Below are 10,542 nucleotides of genomic sequence, written 5' to 3' on the forward strand. Positions count from 1 at the left end.
GCCACATACTATTGATGCCCTTGGACTATTTGAGCCCTCTATTACTTGAAATAACTTAGTTCTCTTTATATTTTTGAATTCAGACTATTATAAAAATATTTATCACTCACTTTAACACTCCTATTTGTTATAAGTTTAATTTAAACGTTTAACACTTACTTTAACATCCTTTAGAGCTAAAATATCATTGGCCATCGTGGTATTTATAAAAGCTGGCTTTTTTTTTATGCTTGGAAAAATAATTCCGTCTTTTCTAGTTTATTTATTTCTTTATTCTTTATTTATTTATTTCTTTTCGGGTTCCACATTTAGATCCATTGGCTAAAGATCCGTTATTGTAAGTGACGTTGGTGTTTATTGAAGTTGAATGTAATTGACTAAGCACTATATCTTCAGTTGAGGGTGCAAGCAGTGTAGGCAATGAGGTGGTCACTATGGACGGTTGAATGTAGGGGAGGGACAAAGATGAATTCGATCTTTTTAAAATTTCATCAATAACAGAGTGGCTTAAAAGATAGATTGGTTAGAGAATAAAGTAAACAAATAGAAAACATTTTACTTTTTTGACTCGTTTTCCAGAAAACGGGTAAGCGCTTTTTCTGTTGTCATCTCAGGATGCTCCGGAAGATTAGCTAATATTTGAACGTAATTCTCCTGTTTTTTTAATCTTTTCTCAACTATATCTAAGTTATTGATAATCAGATTGGTTTTGGTCTTAAGATCTTGTTGGATTTCATCTATTGCACGTTCCTGGCGTTGAGTTTGTGTTAAAAGGGCAGCAGACTTGGGGAGAAGATGATCCACAGTTGATTTTGTGTCTACCACGACTTCCTAAACCTCATAAATTTTTTCAGATACGGCAACCATTGGTCTTATTTGCTTAACTAGAACATCCAGTTTGCTTGATTTTGTCGGTGGCTGTACGGTAGTTACATTTAGATTTTTAAATGGTTTATTATTATCAACCACAGGAAAGTGAATGTCATGCATCATACTCATCATTCTTCCAATATTTTCAGAAACGATATTTATATGAAACTGTAACTTTTTATCAATGCTGTCAGTTGAATCGCGAAGTTCGCTTAACTCAGATGACACATGTCTCATATCTTCATGGCTCAATGATTTTGTAATGTCATTAACATGTGTTGTGACGGGCTTTTTCTCGCTAGCTTCGCCATTAAAGTCTTCAACTTGCAAAAAGTTATTATCTATTTGGACTTTAAGACCCTCTAGCTTATTATCTAAATCAGTTACTCTTTGATCCAATTTTACAATTTGATCTTTTATTAAGGTCGACGAATTTTTGGCTTGTTTCGTGGTTTGATTGCTTATTTCCGAGTAAGATGATTGTATTTCGGGCATCCCATTGGAAATCGATTTCTCTATATTATGCAGATGAGATATAATTAAATCCGTTTTTTCTATGTTCTTCACTACCCGATTTTGCATGGTTTCCATATTTTTCATTATAAGATCTACTGTTTCGTCAAGACGGTCAATACGCTTCAGTTTTCGTCAAGGGTGTTTATTATAATTTCAAATATGTTTAATAACTGTTGTTCCCTGAAAAAAGATGAACGTCAAATATAATTTGGTATATTATAGGGTGTAAGTATTAGACATATACAAATTAGATATAAGCTTCGCTCGCGCTGTCGTCAAGACAATATAATAGACAATCACTATGGACGGCAGTCCATGTAGTGACGAAGCGCACCAGGAGAGTGTGCGAAGGCGACTACTATTATATAGCCGCAAAATTGAAAATCTGCTGTGATAGTCCGATCGTAATGAGTAATACACCAATCGAAAGGTATTGCAAAAACTTAAAGGATTGCATACCAAGACCTCAAGAAAATCAATTGGTTTGGGAGAGAGAGAGGTGAAAGTGAAAAAGTGAAAATTTCGAATTTTGGAGCTGTTGGGGCCGGTGGGGATAAAAGCCCCCTCGCAATGTGTTAGTTGCATTCCTATTGAAAATACCCGTCGAATGAGTGGTCATATGATAAAATCCGACGCTCCGTTCAAAAGTTATAGCTAAAATAAGATTTTCTTCTTCTTCCCAAAATAAAAATTTAATTCTGTTTGTCAGTTTGTCCACTTGTCCACTTGTCCACTTGTCCAAAATATGTTTTTTAAGTTCTGAAAATTTGATATGACGTTCATCACATCGATATAAAAAACTTTTGTTCTACCACTTTTGGAAAAACTAGCTAGTTTAGCGGGAAAACAGCTATAAATAGCTTAAATTCGGAAAGCCGTAACTTCTATACTACTAAAGCTACAGACTTGTGCTGCATCTCGTTTGAAAGGTATTTTTAAATGCTATAAACGCCTTTTATATGCAATTTGTGTAAATGTGTAATAGTTAAAAAGATATAAACAAAATACCATTTTTTTAAACTTTTTTTTAGCTCTTTTTTATTTTTCTCAAAAACGGCTCTAACGATTTTCCTTACAACTTTAAACTGTATAGCCCTTGAGATTCCTTAAATTTTGGTATATATCATGTTTATGTAAAAAATCGCGTTTAAAAGTTATTCAGAAACGAAAATAGCCACTTTTGCCAGCTCAGAACAACTAACGCTTCCTGTGTGTTTAATTTTGTGCGTGGGTATCCAAACTGTATTTTAGGCTCATAGAATCATTTCAATTGTTTTAAGGAGTTCCAAATAGGAAACTTTTGTCATACGACTTTTGGAAAAACCCGCTGCTTTAGCGGAAAAAAAGCTAGAAATAGCTAAATTTCGTTAGTTTGTAAGTTCTACACTACTGAAGCTACAGACATGTGCTATACCTCGTTTAAAAGGTATTTTGAAATACTTAAACGCCTTTTTAACTTAATTTGTTTAAATACAATGGTTTACAAATTATGATTGACCAATTTAAATTTTAATGTATATACTAGCTCCTATTAGAGCAAATATAAACAATCAAAAACTTCTGATATCAAATAAAAACACCTCTTAACGAGGTAAAAAACTAGTGACGATCGCACCTTCAACATACAAAAGTTCTGATATCAACATTTGTGACGAAAAATTATTACACTCGTCATTAAATACACTTTCTAAGATTTTCTCATTCGGCACGCTGCAATAGAAAATGCCTATGAAGGTAAAAGGCTAAAATAGTATGCTAGGGCGGGCGGAATGAGAAAATATTAGAAAGTGTATTTAATGACGAGTGTAATAATTTTTCGTCACAAATGTTGATATCAGAACTTTTGTATGTTGAAGGTGCGATCGTCACTAGTTTTTTACCTCGTTAAGAGGTGTTTTTATTTGATTTAAAATACATGCAGGTCAAAAAAGAATAGTCAAAATAACTATAGTAAAACTAATTATTGGCTAAACAGGTTAATATTATTGATTTAAGGATAGATTGCAAAGTACTCTTAATGGTTCATGCATTGCATAATTAGAGATACAATGGTTTAAAACTAGAGAAATATAAAGGGTATTCGCCAGTCTTGGCAGGTATGGCAAATGGCAACTGTATCAAATGTGGCAAACGGTTAGGTTATGAACACCCCTGAAAAACGCTAAAGTTAGAAGTATGGCAGAAAATCTTAGAACAACTTGTCAAAATGCCTCGGAAAAGCATAAGCAAAAGGTTGATAAATTAAAAAATTGATTAAATTTTTTTTTCATATATCGAAATTAAGAATCGCCATTAAATCAATGCATAAAATTTAACTTTAATAGATCTGTTGTCTTGAATGGAAAGAAAAACGCTATAGATTTCCTCATCTGACCACCTTTTTATTTCATTCCGCTAATTTAATATAATCCCCCTTGGACAGCGATTTCTTTTGATTATCATAATAAAAATACACATGTAGTCATCCATAGTTATGAGAGTTCTTAAGAAATAGCGGTCCATCGAGGATACTTTTTTCGAGAATTTCGGGGTGAGTCCACTAATCCAGAGTATTACTCAGTTTTTATGCGTCAATTTTGATTTCGCAGAAAAAAATTTTTTAATAAAATTTTTAGTACTCGAAAAATCAACTTTTTGGAAAAATTGTTACTGTATGCAGAAAAAAGCAAATATTCTTGAAAATAATCGTTCACGAACTCGGCACAATCATTACGAATAATTTAAAAAAAAAAAATGAAGAAGATCGATCAAATAGTTCTTGTGCAATCGTGGTCACCGCAAGCCGCTATAAAAAAAAGGGTTCCGAGAGAATTGCCATAACTTTGTAAATTCTTCATATATTTTCAAGATCAAACGCTTGTTGTTTCGATAAAAACATGTACTATCAATAAATAATAACTTCAGTTTCATAAAATAATTGCTACACACCTGAAAAAAAATCCAAAGTTCCCTCAATTTTTTTCGCTCAAAAAGGTATATAACCCCTTAATAACGAAATCAGTATAATGCTTAAAGAAGGAATAATACGACCCAGCCGGAGTCCTTACAATTGACTATAAAAAGTTGAACGAAAGTACCATACCCGACAGGTAGCTAATTTGGGAAAGGCTAGATATTTTTCAACCATAGACTTAGAATCAGATGTGGGAAAGAATTCTTTCTCAATAAATAACGGGAATTATGAATTCTTAAGGATGCCAATTGGATTGACCAACCCAGCGGGAAAGTGAGAAGTTGGTTTTTGTGTTCTTGAAATCCTGTTCCTTTTTGTAGGCGGCGGTGTAGGGATAGATAATTTCTGAGCGTTAAATGGGGGTGGGTTTCTGAGTAGCATCAATATCAGGCCACTTATGCGCTGTGTGATTTCTGTGGCACTACGATTATAATATTTTTTAACAAAAAAATCACCAACTTATAATATTCAAAAATCCTATGATTTACACCAAAACCAAAAGACTTGTTCTCACATTTAGTTTTAATTTTTAGTAATTTTAAAATTCGTAGAAAAAATATTAATAATTGTTAATCAAAAAAATTAAACTATATAATTATTTTCATAATCATAATTAAATTTCATAATTATCATTATAGACCTGATAATCTTAATTTATTTTACTCAACATTTTTCAAATTATAATAAGAGTTAATGTGGGATTCAACAAAATTATAGAGAAAAGCCACAGTAAGACGATTTAAATATTTAATCACATTTATCAAGGAATTACATTAAATTACAAAGAAAAAAATTATTGTTTTTTACATTTTTAAACATTTTCTGTGAAATAAAATAATTTGATCGTCATATTGTGGCCAAAGCCGTTTTAAAGTGTTGTTAAAATATAAAAACTCGTGTTGGTGGTATTGATAACACGAAAAATGCCTAATATACCTATAATATACGTAACCTTTAATGATTACGGTCCCTGAAAAGTATTGTTTAAACGAAATATATATTCGGCGCCAAGTGTGACCCTACTTTACAACGAAATTAACACCAATTTTATCTGCATTTTGGTATTATCAAGAATATAATGCAGGGTAACATCATTTTTATATTTGTTGGAAAAAGTGAAAATAGTTAATTTTAATCTAAAAAACAATAAAAAGGTGAGTGATAAAATAAATTTTGTCTTTTTATAATATTTATTTCAGCGTTACAAAGGTTAGTATCACAGATATTTTCGCCATTAATAAATATACGCCTCCGGATGCTATCTTCAACACAAATTCTGCATTTCAGTGACACTTGAAATGTTTTTAATCTTTACCAGTGGTAAATGGTGTGAGGTGTTCATTAAATGGTTGTATAAATAGTACTTTAGTACTAACTTAGTTATTTAACTTAATCAAAATATTACATTTATTTCAGCCAGGCCGACTGAGACTTCTTGGGACCAGAAGTGTTGCGCCAGCTTTTGTCATATTTTATTTTTTCTTCTCATAGTTTTTGATATAGATACCCGACATAAAACAACTGAACAGAGGGTAAATGATCGGCCATGGCAAACCAGGCATAATTTCTGGAGAGATCCTTTAATTTTGTGCGGAGACCTAATAATGGTAATTACTCTTATTATTACTCCTGGTCTTACATTCATATTTAAATTATTTTTGATATTTTCAGAAGACAGACAAGAAATGGATATCTAAGAACTGCATTCGGCCAAGCAAAACCCGGGAATGCTTCAGGCATTAAAAATTTGTAGTTCCAATGCTTCGATTGTAAATATTATTAATAAATACACAAACAAATATTACAAAAAACATGATTTTTTTTGTGGAAAATCAGATACTGCAAAGCAGTGCAAAACCAAAACTGCGAGGGTCTGGAAAAACCAAAACTGGGAGGGTGTAGAAAAGCAGATATTGCAAGTGGAGGAAAACCATAACTGGGTACGTGTGGAAAATCTATAATGCGGGAAGGCGAAAAACCAGTGGATTTTGTCCTGCATTCTTCTGCCAGAGATCCAGATAGAAACCTCATTTCCCCCTTACTTTTTGTGTCACCCCCGTGTATTTTGAAACCAGAGATGGAAGAAATTTAAGGGGTGAATGAGGTTTTGTGCCTTCCGCTTGTATAGAGAAACCTCATGAAAATATGTTATTTTCCAGAGGAATTTTCCCGGTGGGATATTGTATTCGTGCAAAAGTATGTAACAGGGAGAAGGAAGCGTTTCCGACCCTATAAAGTATATATATTCTTGATCAGGGTCGTCTGTCCGTCTGTCTGTCTCTCTGTCTGTATGAACGCTGAGATCTCGGAAACTACAAAAGCTAGAAGTGAGATACCCCTAAACACATATTTTTGGACTTCCAACGCAGCGCAAGCTTATTTCAGCCGAGCTCCACGCACCCTCTAACGCCAACAATCGCCCACTGGCGCCTACACCTTTAAAGATTTCCGAGAAGTATAAATGCAATTTTGTTGTGTATATTTATACCTATCAAAATGTAGAAGACATTTTTCAAATCGACTCATTCATTAAAAAGTTATGCGAAATCAAAAAAAAATTATATCTTCCTCGCACTCCCTTTAGCCGAGTGACGGGTATTAGATAGTCGGGACACCCACCCGACTATAGTGTTCTCTCTTGTTTGGAATTGCTTTTACTACCAAGAATTTCGAATATGAAAGTATATTAGTAATGAATATTGGATTTTGGGCATAATAGGTATGGGTATGCAAATTTTCACCTTCTCTTTTCGGAATAGGTGCCTCCCCGATAGGAATTTGCACTGGATGTCTATTATATTTGTTTTTATTACAGATGGTGACATTTTTTAAAAATTCCATAAGCTTTTTGTATAAATTAGGCCAATAATATAGTCTGCATATTTGCTTATAATTCTCATCCAGCCCTCTATGTGCTCTACAATGCGTTTCTGTGATGATAAGAGATTTATCTTCCCCATTTTTCACATCCTGGGCAAATGTTTTTGTATATAAAAATTTATTTATAAAATTATCTTTAAGTGGTTTTTGAATTTTATAAAAATCTTCTAAAGTACAATGAACTCCTATGGTTATATTATGTGGAATATATTTTTTGTTGAAATTGATATTAAATTTTCTGGAGTATCATACGACTTAATGACTGGAGACTTGGATATGAACGACCCTCCTAAGCCCGAAACCGCTTACATGCCTCATCAGCTATCTCCAGAACAACACAGTAAGCTGAGGCGAGTAATTGAGACATACCCATCATGTCTGGATAAAGGTTTAGGAAAGACCAGCTTGGAGCAGCATGTAATAGAAGTAACCGACGAGGACCTGCCGATCAAGCAGCGGCATTATCCAATTTCCCCAGCTAAGCAAAAGCTGGTGTATGCCGAGCTAGATCGCATGCTTGGTCTAGGTGTGATCAAAGAGAGCAACAGCAGCTGGAGTTCACCAGCGACTCTAGTCCAGAAAGGCCAGAAAAATCGCCTTTGCCTCGACGCTCGCAAAGTCAATTCCCGGACTGTCAAAGATGCATACCCTTTGCCACACATCGAGGGTCTGTTAAATCGTTTACAGGAAACATACTATATTTCCGCAATCGATTTAAAAGACGCTTTTTGGCAAATACCCTTGGAAACAAAAAGTAGAGAGAAGACCGCGTTTACAGTACCCGGCAGACCACTATATCAATTTACAGTCTTGCCTTTCGGCCTGTGCAATGCAGCACACAGAATGTGCCGACTAATGGATAAAGTAATACCGGCGTCGCTTCACGAGAATGTATTTGTGTACCTCGATGACCTACTGGTTTGTTCACCTACTTTTGAAAAACACCTGGATATGTTGAGCCAGGTCAGTAACTGCTTGCAGCGTGCAAAACTGACAATAAGTGTCGACAAAAGTAAGTTTTGCTATAGCCAAGCTAGATATCTAGGCTATGGACGATTCGAAAATCTAGACAATCCAGGAATTTCCTCAACCAAGCTCTCGCAAACAGATGCGGAGGTTTTTGGGAATGACTGGCTGGTACAGGAGGTTTATTCAAAACTATGCCCAAACAGCGGCACCTCTTCATGATTGTTTGAAGAAAGACCGCATTAAGAAATTTGAATTGTCCGAAGAGGCAATTAAGGCATTTGAAGAGCTAAAACGAACATGGCATCAGCACCTGTACTTGTCACTCCTAACTTTAAAAAACCCTTCACCATTCAGTGCGATGCATCAACAACTGGAGTGGGAGGAGTTTTGTTTCAGACTGATGACTCAGGCGGCGAACATCCGATCGCCTACATGTCAGCCAAACTAAACAAGGCACAGCGGAATTATAGCATAACAGAGCTCGAATGCTATGCCGCCCTTCTCAGCATCACCACATTCCGCGCTTACGTAGAAGGAATGCCGTTCAAAGTGATCACCGATCATGCTAGTCTAAAATGGCTGATGGGTCAAAAGGATCTATCCGGCAGATTAGCACGATGGAGTCTGAAGCTGCAAGCGTTCGACTTCACCATCGAGCATCGGAAAGGAGCACTTAACGTAGTACCAGATGCTCTCTCTCGAGTGCATATGGACGAGCTACAGAAAGCAAAAGCGCAAGAACAAGACATACAGATTAACCTGGACTCGACGGATTTCCAATCCCGGGAATACGTGAAATTAGTGCAGGCAGTGGACCAAAGTGTGTTAAAAGGCCCAGACGTACAAACAACGGACGGCTTTGTATACAAGCGGATAGGGTTCAGCTCGGGCGATGCCGTCGATGAAACTAGAGCATGGAAGCTTTGGGTACCCGCAGAGCTGCGATCTGATATAGTCTGGAGAGCACATAATGCCATGACCGCAGGGCATGGGGGTTTGCACAAATCCCTAGCCAAACTGAGACAGTTTTACTACTGGCCAGGAATGGCAGTAGATGTGAAAAAGGTAGTGAAAGAGTGCGAGGTCTGTAAGATCAGCAAGACCACCAAGAAAAATAACCGACCACCCATGGGAGAACAAAGGGTCACGGAACGAGCCGGTCAAAGGTTGTTTATCGACTTTATGGGGCCGTATCCAAGAACCAAAACTGGGAACTCAGTGATTTTTGTATGCCTCGACCATTTCTCCAAATTTGTCTGGCTACAGCCTATGAGACATGCAGTGGCGTCAGAGGTAGTCAAATTCCTCGAAACCCGAATTTTCCATCAATACGGAGTACCCGAGTACATACACTCTGACAATGGAAAACAATTTGTGTCTCAAATGTTTGCCGAGCTAATGACTCGCTACGGTATTCGACACGTGAGAACAGGGCTCTACTCCCCGCAAGCGAATACAGCGGAGAGGGTAAACCGATCGGTGCTTCAAATTTTGCGAGCAACGATTGCATCGGATCAGCGAAATTGGGATAACCAGTTAAGCCGAATAGAATGTGCCCTTAGGAGTGGCCGACACGAGTCAATAGGCATGGAACCCTACTATGCCATGTTTGGTACACAAATGGTGACACACGGCACTGCATACCCAATCTTAAGGAAGCTGGGTGGAATCCAGACTGGAGAGCCAGAGATAAGCCTACCGGATAAAATGGATCTTATCCGACAAAAAGTGAGCCAGGGGCTAAACAGGACCCATGAACGAGCTGAAATGGCCTATAACACCCGCAGCAAACCGGTGGAATTTTCCGTTGGACAATTTGTCTATCGAAAAAACTACCGGCAGAGTAACAAAGCTGAGGGATACAATGCCAAGCTTGGCCCGAATCGAATTCGATGTGTTGTACTCCAGCGTAAAGGCAAGGCGTTATATGAGCTGGGAAATGTCGGTGGAAAGAGCGTTGGCATATTCCATGCCAAAGACCTCTATATCGTTTGACCCCCTGGGTGAAATCCGAGGATCGTCCAAAATTCAAGAGAGGGAAAAGCTCGGAACGTCGGAATTGGACTAGGGAACATGGAATCCGGGAGAGCGGGTCCGCTATATAAGCCTCGACAAGGGGACTGCTGTCATTCAGCATGATGAAGACCACTCTCGAACAGCTACAAGAGATTACCGAGACCGCTCGTAGGGCGCAAGCCTTACGGGGGTCTATCGAGGAATGGCGTGAAGCACATGACAGCATGCGTGCAGACTTCCACTGCATCCAGCAGCTGTGGACGGAAATCCATGAATTCAGGAAAGAAGAGCCGGACCGGCGAAATAAAAGACGAATTTCCCATTGTAAAAGGACAATC

At 37.1% G+C, this 10,542-nt stretch overlaps 1 long non-coding RNA gene and 1 pseudogene across 2 annotated transcripts; one reads left to right on the top strand and one right to left on the bottom strand.

Annotated features, from left to right (window-relative positions):
- Nucleotides 1-277: 277 nt before the first annotated feature.
- LOC138912153 (putative leucine-rich repeat-containing protein DDB_G0290503) lies at nt 278-1,501 on the bottom strand (annotated as a pseudogene).
- Nucleotides 1,502-5,429: 3,928 nt separating this feature from the next.
- On the top strand, nt 5,430-6,097 carry LOC138912241 (uncharacterized). 2 transcript variants are annotated; one of them, XR_011417738.1, is made up of 3 exons: nt 5,430-5,493; nt 5,756-5,946; nt 6,011-6,097. It is a non-coding gene; the product is annotated as an uncharacterized lncRNA (long non-coding RNA). The 2 variants fall into 2 exon arrangements; XR_011417739.1 differs by lacking the exon at nt 5,430-5,493 and adding an exon at nt 5,586-5,687.
- The last annotated feature ends 4,445 nt before the right edge of the window (nt 6,098-10,542 follow it).

Source organism: Drosophila takahashii, chromosome 2R (genome assembly GCF_030179915.1).
Source record: "Drosophila takahashii strain IR98-3 E-12201 chromosome 2R, DtakHiC1v2, whole genome shotgun sequence".
Lineage (NCBI taxonomy): Eukaryota > Metazoa > Arthropoda > Insecta > Diptera > Drosophilidae > Drosophila > Drosophila takahashii.